Consider the following 14,821-nt stretch of genomic DNA (forward strand, 5'->3'; position numbering starts at 1 on the left):
CATTCCCTTTCCCTAGTAGACACAAGCGAATATGCTCAGAAGGAAGGGTGACAGAGCTTCTGGGCTGACATATGTATTTCTTACCTATGGCTGTCTAGAAAACATGAGCCCTGATCTTTCCCTAACCCATGAGTGGCTCTTGTTTGGGATTGTGAAATCAGGCTGGAGGGAAGCAGCCAAGCTGGTAGGGTGAAGGCAACACGGACGAGGGGACTTTTGGTGCCCCACAAGCCAGAGCAAAGATCAATCAACTGTTGTCTCTTCTGACTGGGGGGCACGTGTCCCCCAGTAGAGAGAGAAGTAGGCAGATGTTGAGCCATAGACAGTGTGCTTGGAAAGAAGGATATTTTGCCATCTTCTAGAAGAATGTCTTTCTGATGTTACCTGATGCTGCAATGCTAGGCATTTCCCCTCAATACACACACACACACTCATTCTAGGACTGTCGCATGCCTACCACAATGTTCTGCAAACTCTATCACCCCTTGTAAATATCCTCCCGCCATTCTCTCTCCTGTGGTCTCTGCTGTCCTTCCCCTCCTCATCTTCCTCCTTTCCTCCTTTAGTTATTCCTACATTTGCTCATGACCCATGATTGGTGAGAGAGAGGACAAGTGGGAAGCAGCCTGCGGTGACCACAGAGACAGCGAGGAGGTCTTTTGTGCCTTTGTTCGTGTGGTCTACCCACGTTCAAGTCCCAGTGCAAGGAGCTCAGCTTCATGACATTTCTCCTAGGTGCCCCCAAGGAGAGCCAACTGCTATCCCGTTTAGTCTCCTTTGTCCTTGTTCAAACTTCCATTGTAGCATTGGGTCCTTTGTGTTATTATCCAATTCCATGGAGTCTCCCTATTGGATGGTCTGTGAATGCTCCAAAAGCAAGGATTAGTCACCGGTCTTTGAGCCTGCAGTTGAACCCTGTTCTTGGCCCATACATGGTATGTGTACCATGAGTGCAGGCTGGATGAATGAATGAATGAAATGCATGATTGATTTCCTATTGTCTGGAAAATCATGTCAGAACTCCTTAGGATAGCCTTCAGTGCTTTACTCAGTCTGTTCTCAACATGTTCTATGTGGTTCAGACCCCCGATCCAGCCAAGAAAACCTGTGTACTCCCATCATCGTACTGCAAACACTCCCCCTTCCTTCCTTCCTTCCTTCCTTCCTTCCTTCCTTCCTTCCTTCCTTCCTTCCTTCCTTCCTCTTTTCTCCCTCCCTCCTCCCTCCTTTCCTCCTTCTATCTTCACTGTCACCTTATCCTCCCCAATGATATGGTATCTCCTCATCTCTCACTCTGAGTTTCCATCTTGCTCCTCTGTAAAGACTGTCCTGTCCTCTGCAGCTGTACTTTCCTACTCTGAATTACTCGCAGGACATTTAATCATTTATACCTCGCAGCATCTTTTAGAGTTGTTTTGAAATTGCTACTTAATGGAAAATAACTTCCGAAGAGCATCTTTCTTGTCTCCTGTAAGTTCCCTGCAGACAGAGATGATGCCACACACTTGTAACTGCAGAGCTTACCTCTGCCACCCCCCAAGCCCAGCACATTGCTGGACACAGGAGCTGCTCAATGCTGTTTCTGAATGAATGACTGGAGTCTGGCACAGACAAGGAAGACTATGAGCAACAAAGTCATTGGGTTTTTTTTGAGAGTGGATTTTCCTCTCCTGCCTCAACTGCCCTCGATATCTGAGAGAAAAGCTGCAGGAATGTGTAAAGTATCTGAGACAGTAAGAGAAGGCAAAACAATGCCAATGAAGAAGGCCCGAGAGTCCTGGAGACTCTTCTCTTCCATGGGTGCCTAAGCCAGACTCCAGTGGAAAATGGATTCAGAATGACTCGCTTCTCCCACCTGTGTGGTTGACAGCTGTGTGCTTCCAGCTTTGTCCACATTTCCTTACCCTCGGTTTCATGGATTTCCTTTCAGCAGTGCATCTTCTAGACATGCAGGGCTGTTCTTCCTCTGTCCAAAACACTTTTTTTTTTTTAAAGAGTAAGCCACTTTTCTGCCAACTTTTTGTCCTTACCTACATAGCCCACCACTTTTTGATGATACCCACGAGGTATCTTTACTTCTTTTTGTTAAAATTGCAAACCCACTTTGCTTATTCCTCAAATGCTCTATTGGGAAGAAGACTCACACAGGAGTTACTTAACAGCGGGCTTTACTTGATCCCATTTTGTTCTAGATAGAGCTTAGAATATACTGAGCTTTTCAGCTACAATCTGTTATTCATCTTGGTATCCCCAGCATTTAGAATGGCACCTGACTTCTGTTGAAGGGTACCAAACTTAAGTGAATCTCATTTATAATGGTAGTATTGAGCATGAGACTGATATTTACCTCAAAAGCCAGTGGTCCTTAAAGTATGGGCCCTGGACCAGCAGCATCAGCATCACCTGGGAATTTGTTAGAAATGCAAATTCAGGGGCACCCAGGTGGCTCAGTTAGTTAAGCATGTGACTCTTGGTTTCATGATCCCGGGATCATGAGTTTGCATCCGGCATGGGCTCCTCGCTCAGTGGGGTGTCTGCTCGGGATTCTCTCTCTTCCTCTCCCTCTGCTCCTCTCTACTTTGTGCACTCTTTCTCTCTAAAATAAACAAGTAAATAAAAAAAAATAAAGAAAGAGAGAAAGAAAGAAAAAGAAGAAAGAAAGAAAGAAAGAAAGAAAGAAAGAAAGAAAGAAGAAAGAAAGAAAGAAAGAAAGAAGAAAGAAAAAGAAAGAAAGAAAGAAAGAAAGAAAAAGAAAGAAAGAAAGAAAGAAAGAAAGAAAGAAAGAAAGAAAGAAAGAAAGAAGAAAGAAAGAAAGAAAGAAAGAAAGAAAAAGAAATGCAAATGCACCAAATCTGACACTCTGGGGGTTTGCCCAGCAATCTGTGTTTTAACACATTTTCACAAAACATCCAGCTCATTCTGATGGACTCTCCTTCGGAGTTGAGCTTTTTCAGTGAGTTGTTGTTATATATTAAAAGATGCAAGAACTTGATCGAGATTCGTGGAAGCCCATCATGCTCTAACATGGTTCTGGGACATTGTATGTTTCTAGGCAGTGGGGCAGCTGGAGCTTGTTTTCAGTCTCTGATATCAGATGGAGAGAGAGCTGCCTGTCTGTCACCACACACGCCCTGGGCTTTCTTTGCTGCCCTCGGTTTGCACTTAGCCGCCCCGTCCCCCACACGCAAAGGATAAGAGGAGTAATACAGACGGTGCTTGATTCACACAAGCCCTCCTCTGGCCCCCTGTGCTATGCATGGCATTCCCATAACCTGGCCAAGCCGCCCGAGCCCCCATTCTGCTGAGATTCACCTGCACCAGGTAGACAGTGAGGGATTGTTCGGAGCGAAACACTGTGCAATCAACTGGAGATAACGGAGGCACAGGGGTCAGGCGAGCTGCCCGGAGCATCTTTCATCTTTGACTTATATTGGTGGGGTGTAAAGTGTGGCATCGGCCTGGCCTGCCCCTCGGTCAATGGCTGCCTTGTTCTGCCCCCCACTTATCTGCCATCGCTCTGATGTCACAGGTTTCATTTGGATAGCTGACTTCAAAGGTGCTTTTCAAATTTTTTTAATTTTTCTATTTCAGGGATAATAGCACAGCTTTTCAAAAGCATTTTGCTGTGCAATCAAATCAAACATTCTTAAATGGACGGGGCCAAGTTAACCCAGCCCAGGCACAGAAGCTCCCAAAAGGTTGCCAAGAACTTGGTGCCAATTCTGACAGATGGACAAAGGGAAGCTGTGTTTGCTGTCCTCCTCAACTGTACTCTTTTCTCGAGTCCATCGTGTGCTGAGATTTAGAAAGCAGAAAACACCCCTCCCCACTCCCTCCTCTCTGTGCGTGCCAACTCCCCTGGGATATTTTCCTCCAGGATCTGTGGTGTATTATCCAGGAATGACTGGGCAGTTGAGTCAATAACTGAATCTCTGAGTTTTTCTGATGGATTAACTGCAAGTTCCACAAAAAGAGCCAAGCTGAATTCTGGCCTTCATGTCTTATGACTCCGCTTTTATTTGAGGTCTTATCTATAAATGGACCACAGAATCTGCCACTTTGTGGCCTGTTCCTTTTTTTGTGTTCTTCCATTGTCACATTAGTGGCTGAATGCTCTGTCATGGCCTTCCTGTGCCTCATGGTGGTGGCTTGACCTGACTTTTAAGTAGGTTGAAAGTACTAGACCCAAGCTTGAGTCTTTACAGGGGAGGGACATTTTTCCAGTGAATGATGAGTGCACATTAATTGACATGGTTATTTCTTAGAACTGAGCTAAGTGCTTTCCAAGCATTATCTCATGTAATTCTCATGTCCCTTGGTGGCAGGTTCTGTTATTAACCACGTTTCACAGGTGAGAAAATTAAGGCTCAAACGGCTGAGATTTAAACTCATGCCTGTCTGCTTCCAGACTAGGCATCTTAGCTATGAATTTGTGGCTCCTCAGTCTTGCTGCAGGTGGCATCTGAGTTAAGGGAAGTACAGAGGAGAAAAAAGAAAACCATGGTTTTTAGCCAGGGAATATTTTGCCCTGAGCTTCAAAGAAAGAAGTCTGTAAGAGCAAGGGGGGAGGGAAGCATTGCTTTTGGGCTTTCAGCACCCCAAGATCTGTCTTCCCTCTGGAGCTGTGGAGAGCCCTTTCTATGGGATGGAAAGAGGTTGCTTTGCTACCTAGGTGTTTAGGAGTGGGGAGATGTTAAGCTAAGGCCAATCTTGACTCTACAAGCTCCAAACTGTGGGCACTTGACTGTTCACAGTGCCCGAGAGTGTAGGGCAGAGTCAGAGAGATGTACTTTATACTTCAGGAATTGGATTTGGAATAAGTCCGCAGAAACAGAAGCTCAGAGAAAAGATAGGGAAAAAGTCCCAAAGACTAAGACAGAGGCAATAGACTCATGGAATTTTTCAGAAAATTCTCAAATAGGAGAAAAGAGGAAAAGGATGTTAGGAAGCACTGAGTGGTCCTCAGGGAAAGTATCTGTAAGTTCAGACATAAATAAGCCACAAGGATAAGCTCCTATAAACAATGGTGGACAAACCACCATGCCATTGACGTCTGGGGGCAATTTGCAAGTAAACCAAAAGGCATCAGATGGTGAAAGATAGTTTTTTTTTTTTAATTCAGATTTTGCGCAAGAAAAACCAGCAACAAAGTGACATTGCTCTGCTGAAGGTCAATACTGAAAATGGCCACAGGTCACAGAGAAAACAATTCTCCAGCACCTATTTCGCTTCTATGCTCTTTTAAGGAGAAAGATTGTACAACGGTGAAGATCGACATCAACATCGATGGGAGGGGATTTTAACCCTGGAGAGGCGGGAGGTGATAAAGGAGAAAATAAGTGCTCTTTCTGCATGCCTCATGGGAGGAACTGTGTGTTTTCAGAGTACAGAGTGCTTTCACACAAGCCGGCTAGCTGGAAGCGTCTGCAGTAATTTTTGAGGAATCCTGAAATCAGTGGTCTTTGAGAAGCTGGCTTGTGAGCACTTGGACAAGAAAGAAAAGAAGTGAGGCCTTGGGTCAGGTATAAAAGTATTAAGGACTAGTGATGACAAAATAGGCTCACCTCCTTTCTTCTTAAGGCTACGCTATAGGCACTTAATGACACATTTAACAAGTGTGTATGGTTTGAAGCTGGCATGCTAACTAATATGCCCAGTGAGAGAATAAATCCCAAAGTTATTGGTGGACTGGGCCAAAAAAAACAAACCTCACAAGATAAAAATAACACAATATCGACCACAGCTACAGTACAGAATAGGGTAAAGGTGGCTCACCAGGCATATCGTGAGAAAAGAAACATGGCTTTCAGGTGATTGTAGACTCAACATAAGCCTGGAATATGATATTGTTGCCCAAAAGTTAATTCAAACTTGATCCACATAGATGGAAATATAATGTTCAGGACTTGGAAAAAAAAAAAAAAAAGAAAGAAAGAAAAAAGAAAAAGAAAGAAACCAACATATTTTAATGCCTTCCTATTGCAAAATATTTTCAAACACATTATCTAATTTTATTGATTTTTTAGTAGGATATAAAACCTCATTTTTTATAACTGAGTTACACAAACTGAGACACAGAAAAGCTAATTGATTTTTCCAAGATTGTGTAGCCAGAAAGTGGAAATGTCAGAGTTCAAACTCAGGTCAGTTTGGTTGCAAAGCCTGGTTCCTCCCACTTTCCCAATAATAAAGCTTCCACCAAAGCACGTAGGGCACGGTTGGCCCTGCAGCAGGGTGCTGGTCTAGGTGGTGAGGGCTGTGCTCCAGGAGAGGGATTAGTAATCTAGAGCATTTTTCGAGTGCTCTAGGTTTTTCCATGCTGGAGTGCACTGTGCGTTGTCCAAGGCACCAACTTTTTTGGGTGAGGGTGAGAACAAAAATACAAAGTAGATACAATAATGAGGGGTCTGAGAATTGTCATGTGGGGAAACTCTGATGATATTAAACCAGCAAACTAAAGATTTAGGGTGGATTTGAGATGTGTGTTCAAATAGCTCAATATTTGCTGTGGGGAAGGAAGAAACAGAGGTGTTTTCGTTCTTCCAATAGCAGATCTAGAGCCAATGGGAGAAGTTATAGGAATGTTGACTTCCCCTCTGTAACAGTTTCCTATTGCTGCTGTAACAAATTACCCTGAACCTAGTGGCTTAAACAATACAGATTTATTACCTTATAGTTCTATAGGTTAGAAGCACTTTATAGGTCCCACCGGACTAAAATCAAGGTGCTGGCGGGGCCGTGTTCTTTCTGGAGGCCCTAGGGGAGAATCTGTTCCCTCGCCCACATTTCTTGGCTCGTGGCTCCCTTTCTCCATCTGCAAAGCCAACAATGGTGCATCTCCCTGACCATTCTGTACTCCCTCTGATGCAGATAGGAAAGCCTCTAGGTGATCAAGCTGCACCCTACCTGGCTAATCAAGAATCACCTCCATCTGCCAAAGGAGATTATTCCTTAAGCTTATTTTAAACATAATCACATCTGCAAGTCCTCTTTGCCATATGCTCATGGCTTCCAGAGATTAGGATACAGACATATTCGGTGGGCCATTCTTCTGTCTATTTAGCATGAGGGTATACTTTGCAGACAGCTCCCTAATAGAGCTGTACAGCCAAGAGTGGGCTATTTGACACCCCGCTCCTGGAAATACTCCAACAGAGAATAGACCGAGTTTTGATGGCAGTGCTGCAGCAGAGGTTCGATTAGCTGACGCGTAGTTGATGAAATGTTTGTATAAGGGTGATCCCACCCTGAGATGTAAGATTTTGGGCTGCGACCACCCATTCTGTAACAGGTCAAAGAACATCCCTCCAAAATTCATGTCCACTTCAGAATGTGATCTTCTTTGAAAAGAAGGTCTTTGCAGATCCGAGTAGTTAAGATGAGGTCATATTGCATTAGGGTGGGCCTCAAATTTGGTGACAAGTGTCCTTATAGAAAGAAGAGAAGACATACAGTGACACAAAGGGAAGAAAGGTTTGTGAGGATAGAGGTAGGATTAGACTGTGGTGCTTTTTACCATGCTGTGCATGCATCCTGTGGTGCTTTTTACCATGCTGTGCATGCATCCCAATCCAGTTCTACCACCGTGGCTGAGAGCATAGGCCCCAGAGTCTAGGGGCTCCTGCGTGGCTCAGTCAGTGAAGCATCCGACTTCAGCTCAGGTCATGATCTCAGGGTCCTGGGATCGAGCCCCAAGTAGGGCTCTGCTGCTCCCTGCCCCCCATCCCTCCCCCGCCCTTCTTCCCACCCCCGATTTGTACTCGGGCGCACTCTCTCTCTCAAATAAATAAATAAAATCTTTAAATAAAAGAAGAAGGTAGGCCCTGGAGTCTAATGGCTCAGAGCTGAGGACTCAGCCTCTCAAAGATCTATTCTCTTATTTGTAAATCATGGGTAATAGCACGACCTTTCTTGCTGAGGATTCTAAGATGCCCGTGTAAAAGGAAGCTCTCAGTGAAGTGTGTTCACTCATACAGGGTGAATTCTATGATCATCTATGGAGTCTGTCCTACGTGTCAGCCACCACGCTGGGTGCCTGGATATCTCAAGGAACCAAACAGACAAAACATCTCAGGCCTTGTGGTACTTACTTCTACAAGGCAGCAGAAAATAACAAATAGCAAACTTAACAAATGTACAAATTACATAATAGGCTGGAAGAGAATAAAAGCTATGGAAAAAAAAAAAGCAAAGCAAGGGGCATGGGGTGGGGTATGTGTGGAGAGTTGCAGACTGAAATTTTTAAAAGTCAGAGTGAGATTTGAACAAGCACAGGAGGCTGCGGGGGAAGTCAGCCATGCAGATACATCAGCGAGCACATTCAAGGCAGAGAGAGCAGGGAGCACAAAGGCCCTGAGGCAGGAATATTTCCCATGAGTAGTAAGATCAGTGTATCTGGAACAGAGATACATCTATGTGTATCTTACCTTTCCTTTGCCTGGTCTTGCAGGCAAAGGAAAGGAGGTAAATGAGGATACAAGAAGGACATAAGGGGACAATCAAAGGATTTGGCTTTCACTCTGAGCAAATGGAAGCCACTGGAAGGGAATGAGCAGAAGGGTGATATGGTTTGGTTTACTTTTTAAAGGAAGCACTCTAACTTCTCAAGCCAGCTATTGAGAATACATCACGCCGTCTTAAGAGTGAAGCAAGGAGGCTATTGTAGTTGTCGGGTGAGAGATGATGGCAGTCAGGACCAATGTGGTCTCAATGGAGGTCAGGTTCTGCACAGATTTTGAGGATAAGTCCCTTAGGGATTGCTAACATTGATAGTAAGAAGGAAATCAAGAATGACTCCAAGGTTTGGACAAGAGCCATTGGAAAGGCAAAGTTGTCCTTAACTAAGATATGGGAGACTGAACATAGAACCTGTTTTGGGGGAAAGAGGTTTAATTTTGGATATGTTAAGAGAGTGATGCCTAAAATATATCTCAAAGCTGATGTAGAATAGGTGGTTAGATACAGAAGTCTGGGGATCAAAGGTAAGACACAATCTTGTAATATCAAAAGACCTATAAAATTCTGTTATTGATTTTGTGGAGTGTGAGTTACGGGAGCATGGGGACGGTGTTAAATTCATACCTGAGTCTCCTGGCTGCCTAGCAGAGAGCGTCACATAGTTTATTGCGCAATAAATGTCAGCTGAGTAATTGGATACTTCCATTTTTCTGAATTTGGTGGGTCTATAGCATGAATATAGGACCGATATGCCTAATGCTTGGTCTAGATTATTTCTCCTCTGCAAATCATTGCCTAATGGAAACAAAAAGAGCTTGTTACCCATTCTGCATAGAACTAGGAGTCCCTCCTCCACTACATCCTTGAGTTTCTTCCTTCGTGACATGTTGAATAACCCCATTCCCTGGAAGAGTGAGGTGGAAAAATCACAGGATGCAGAACAATTCAAGTGACAGGTGAGTTCCTTATTTGTCTCCCATCTATGACAGTAAGAAGATCCTACTACTTACTTTTCTGAATTCCTTCTATGACAGTTACTTCTCGTTTATTGCTATTTTTCAATCTTAGATTTTAAACCATCTTCTTTTCTCCCATCCCAGCGCCTGCTCTAGGCCCCAAAGGGGGCTTTTTAGTTAAGAGCCTAAGAGAAAGATGAAGCTCAGGATCCCTTCAGAAGCTTCAATACACTTTGTAACCTCAAATATTTAAATCTGGAAGAATCAGCCAGTTGCTCAACATCTTGATGTCATCTCGAGCTCTACGCTGGTGGGCTTTTCTGACTTGAAGCTAGATTGAGAAGGGCTTATTTTTAAATCAGCCTGGAGTTGTCTGATAATTTCTAATTTCCAGTCTTATAATTTCTGATTTCTAGTCTTATAATTTCTGATTTCTAGTCTAATAATTTCTGATTTCTAGTCTAATAATTTCTAAGCCTAGAGATGCATTACAATTACCAATGGGACTCAAACACTACAGATTCCAGGGCCACAGCTCAGACCTGCTGAGTCAGGAACCTCCAGGTCTTGAGCTCAGGAATCTGTATTCTCTAAGGTCCCATCATGGACTCTGATACAGCTGGCCTGAGGATTTAGACCATGAGACCTCCTTCTAACGACATGGCACTTGCAGGATCTGAGGTAGCTCCCCTACTTTTAAAGGCATCCCCAAAAGAAATTGTTCAAACCACTTCTGCAAGTCATTCAGTTTTCTCATAGATATAAACAGCTAATTTTTTTAATGCTTTAGTAAGCAATCTTTTAGGAAAATGAGTATGGCCATGCTCATTATGTGTTTGTCTTGCCAATACTTGTTAAGCTAAACCATTTGCTGGCTGTTGGGGGTACAATGACAGATAAGACACTGTCCTTGCTCTCTTAAATCTCTGGCTACAGGGGGAGGGACAGAAAAATAGGCAATGAGCAGGGGGAGGTAATACCAAGAATAGACAGATGACCTTCAATATTAGTAGATGGAGACCCAGACGGACACATCACAGACACGCCCGTGTGTATTGCTTATGTGAGGATAAGTGTGTGCACAGATCCTTTGTGCTTACACCCTCAATCTCCAGGCTAGAATGAGTAAAGCTGATTTACCTTTTTCCTCCTTTAAAATTATTCTTTGGACCTAGATCTGTGAGTATGTATATGCAGGTACCCTGTGTGTCTTACTCTGTGTCTTACTCTGTTTGGGCAGCTACGACAAAATCCTGCAGACTAAGTGGTTTCTAAACAACAGAAATTTTTTCTTATGATTTTAGAAGTTGGAAAGTTCGAAATCAGAGACCACATATTTGGGTAAGGGCTCTCTTCTGGGTTGTAGATTCTTTGTGCCTTCCCGTGGCGGAAGAAGTGAGGGAGCTCTGTGAGGGTCTCTTTTTAAATTTTTTTTTGAAGATTTTAATTATGTATTTGAGAGAGAGATTGCCTGTGCATGTGTGCTCACAGGAGTGGGGACAGAGGGAGGAGGAGAAGCAGATTCCCCGCTGAGCAGGGAGTCCCATGCAGGGCTCTAACCCAGCATGCGGGGCTCCATCCCAGGATCCTGGGATCATGACCTGAGGTGAAGGCAGACGTTTAACTGACTAGACCACCCAAGCACCCTGTGGGGTCTCTTTTCTTAAGAGCACTAATCCCATTCACGAAGACTCCACTCCCATGGTCCAAGCTCTACCCAAAGGCCCCACCCACAGCACCTTTGAAGGTTAGGATTTCAACATACGAATTTGGGGGGCGGGGATGAGGGGGGGATACAAACATTGACACCATAGCACTGTGTAACCACCGCTGCTGCCAGTAAGTACATGAGATACACAAATACTGATGTCCCTCAGGACGTTCAGACACTGCACGGCCTCCACCACCCAGGCAAGCCGTGAAAGCAAGAACATGGTGTTTTTCACCACAGTTTGTCAAATGTGACTCCAGGACCCTCTGCCTGACTCTGGGAATTCATAGCATACATTCCACATATCAGAACAAGCTTTCTGGAGAACCCTGGTGATTCAGAAATACCCACCGTAACTCACATCTTGCAAAGTAGTTACCTTCCTTATGCATCGTCTTTAGTCTGGTGGCATCAAGGTCCTTCCAAAAGCAAAGCAATTGCTGCAACTTCCATTTATTTCATAAATGACTATCCCTGGGGCAGAAGGGCAGGGTTGATGTTCCCACAAGCAGTGCTGAAGAATTCTTAATAACGAAATGAATAAAAATGCTTTGCCTCTGTGTGTGTGTGCGTGCATGCACACGTGCCATATGGGACCAGATATACGTATGGGTATCCACGCATATATATTTTGCCTTTGCCATTTATGTTTAGGATGATTTTATTTACGTCATTTCATTTCAACCTCAAATGCTGTGAAGAAGGGAGGAGCTGGTGGCATTGTACCCATTTTGCCAAATTGAATACAAAGGGCTCAGACAGTTCATGTCCTTTTCCAAGTTCACAGCTAACGAGAGAGGAGCCTAAAACTTGAGCCCAAATGTTTGCCTCCTGTTCTGAGATTCTCTTGTATTTACCTCTGAGGATGCTTAGCTTGCTGCGCTGGACACTCCTAAAGAGTGTGGCTGTTGCTTCTGTGAATCTGCCATTTTCAGAGTTTCTTCTCGATGAGGAGTCCAAACTGAGGAGGAAATCCTGTTGTTTTTCCTTAATATTTTGTGTTGGTTCCTTGGGTGGAGACATCCACGTAGCCATTTGTTAGTACTGAAATGTGGCACCTGTTCCGAGCACTATTGGTCATGCCAGTGGTCCATGACCATGGCTGTCTTTCTGCACTTTGTCCTGACTATGGGCAATGGCTCTCTCTGGGTCCTGGGATGACTTTTGTAAATCGCTTACGTTGTCTGTAAAAGATGAGTCCACCATTAACAAAAGGGATTAAGAGTGTGATAGAAAAGAAATCTATTTTGTTTGGGACAAATAGGAGAGGGATAAGATTGGGACTCTCGGACCCCTACAGCTTGATCCATGATGGCTGTTGTCATTTACAGTAATGATTTACATGGATGAAGCCCGATGGCTTAGAAGGTGCTGGTTGGGATAATTTTGCCTTTATGAGATGTCACCCTGAGGTCAAGAAATAAATGTCACGGGCACCCAGAAAAGCAAGTTGAAAAGGTGAGGCACGTGAAGTCATGCCTCCAGGGTGACTAAAGGGTGTTGCCAGCACACACAGACGACAGCCTGCACTGTTTGTCCTCGTCTGCTAGGGGGACAAATTCCCAGGAGCCCCAGATTATTAATGGCACGCCAGCTGCTCTGTCTTTATTGCTGTCAATCACGGCGTCTGCAGCTCCTGTGGTCGGAGTGCAGGGCTGCGATCCTGGCGTCTGCAGGCTTGCTGTGCATCCCTACCTGCCACATCAGCTCTGGCCTCCTTAGGTTAAGGGGGCTCCGGAGTGCAGAGGCGGCCTCCCAGGCAAACGATGTCCGACTGCGCCACCTGCTGAGCTCAGGCATGACGCCGAATCAGAAGGCTGTGAGCATCTCCACGGAGCCCTTGGCTATCCTGACTGTCTGCTCCCGTCAGTGGCAGGGTGGCCTGGTGGCAAAAAGCTACATGCAAACGCAATTTAAGGCAGAGACAGAAAACAGAGGGTGGTTGCCAGGGACTGAGGGGAGCTGGGAGCTGGGAGTGATGGTTCACTGGGTAGAGGGTTTCAGGTTTACCAGATATAAAGTGTTCTGGAGATGGCTGGCGGGTCTAGTTGCACAACACTATGAATTTATCTAATACCACTGAACCATACAACAGCAGTGATTAAGGTGGTAAATTTTATGTTGTTTGCATTTTTTACCACAACCACAGCAAAAAAATTTCCATAGAACTGTAGTAAGGAATTGATTTTTAGTAAATGAAATATCTTCTTTGATCACCAAAAGTACATACATAGAAGGCGCCTGGGTGGCTCAGTGGGTTAAGCGTCTGACTCCTGGTTTTGGCTCAGGTCATGATCTCAGGGTCATGAGATCGAGCCCCACATCAGGCTCTGTGCTCAGTGGGGAGTTTGCTTGAGATTCTTTCCCTGTGTCCCTCCCCCACTCATGCTCCCTCTCTCTGTCTCTCAAATCAATCAATCAATCTTTAAAAAAATACATATGTACAGTTTGAGTATTTTCCAGGTATCCAATACTCTGTCTCCATAAATTTCTACTTTCACATCTCGTTAATCTTGAAGTTGATCTTGAGAGGGTGTAATCATTCACTTAGAGAAGTAGCAGTGTAAACACTAAAAGGACCCCATATCATGGGCCTGGGTGCAGGTTGCAACCTCTCTGCAACCAGCTCTGCCAAGAACTTAATTAATTTCTGGATTTCCCTGTCAACTCATCAATTAAAAGAAAAAGAGATCAGGGATTTCTGTGAGCTCGAAGGCTAAAAATTCAAGGAGTTCCCATGAAAGTAGAAATTGGACTCATATTCTCGCTAGGAAGGAAATGAATGAGACTTTCTTAAGCACAGGCTTTCTTTAAGGAGAAAGCACAATGGGAGAGGGTGTTTTCAGGCAAAAGGATGACGGACGAGATGGGACAGTTTTGAAACCGAGAGTTCCAATTCCTTAGTGGGTCATGAAAATAGTTTGCTGGCTTCCAGTCAGCACTTTATAAAAGGAAATAGAACAAAATTTTGGACTGTGTTGTGTGGAGTCATGGTAAGTATTCTGCGAAACTCTGATTCCAGGTCATGAATCCCTGCGGGATAAAGCCTATCAGAAATTCCACAGAGAGGTGGGCATGACAGGTGGTGACTGCCTTCCAAGGATCCAACCCTCAGGCCACATTCTTTGATCACCAGACCTCCACGGCTTCTGGTTCTGTGCACCATGTCACACCTAGCTCAGTGGCATGGATTTTCATGGATCAGACATATCCAAAGGCCTGGAGGATATGGGTGTGAGGAGCAGACTCTCAAACTACTGGAATTGAATTTTCCAGACCTTGAAGAGCATTCTTAGTAAAAATGTCTATGCACACAATGGTCTCATTGGCTAACTTTTCCAAGACACTGCTCAGTAAACTAGGCATTTGTCTGTAAGAGACTTTCATCTGCAAATATAGGTATGAAATGCTTGCCCAAATGCACTTGATTTGGGGTTGTTCTCTTCTTTGGTGAGAATTTATTGTAAAAAGAAGGCTTTTAGGATCCCAGGGAGAAGTTCTCCCAAACCTCCAGTATTTTCTAACCAGGTTACATAACAATAGAATAAGATCATAATAAGGGGACTGGTTGTCCATGAAAAGTGAGAATTTCGTAATTCCCAATCCTATGTAGTCAGCATTAGTCAAGGCAGTTAAATTGCTGTGGCAAAACACCCCCATAACTCAGTGACTTAACATGAAAAATCCAACTCAGTGT

This window comes from Canis lupus, chromosome 38 (assembly GCF_011100685.1).
Source record: "Canis lupus familiaris isolate Mischka breed German Shepherd chromosome 38, alternate assembly UU_Cfam_GSD_1.0, whole genome shotgun sequence".
Lineage (NCBI taxonomy): Eukaryota > Metazoa > Chordata > Mammalia > Carnivora > Canidae > Canis > Canis lupus.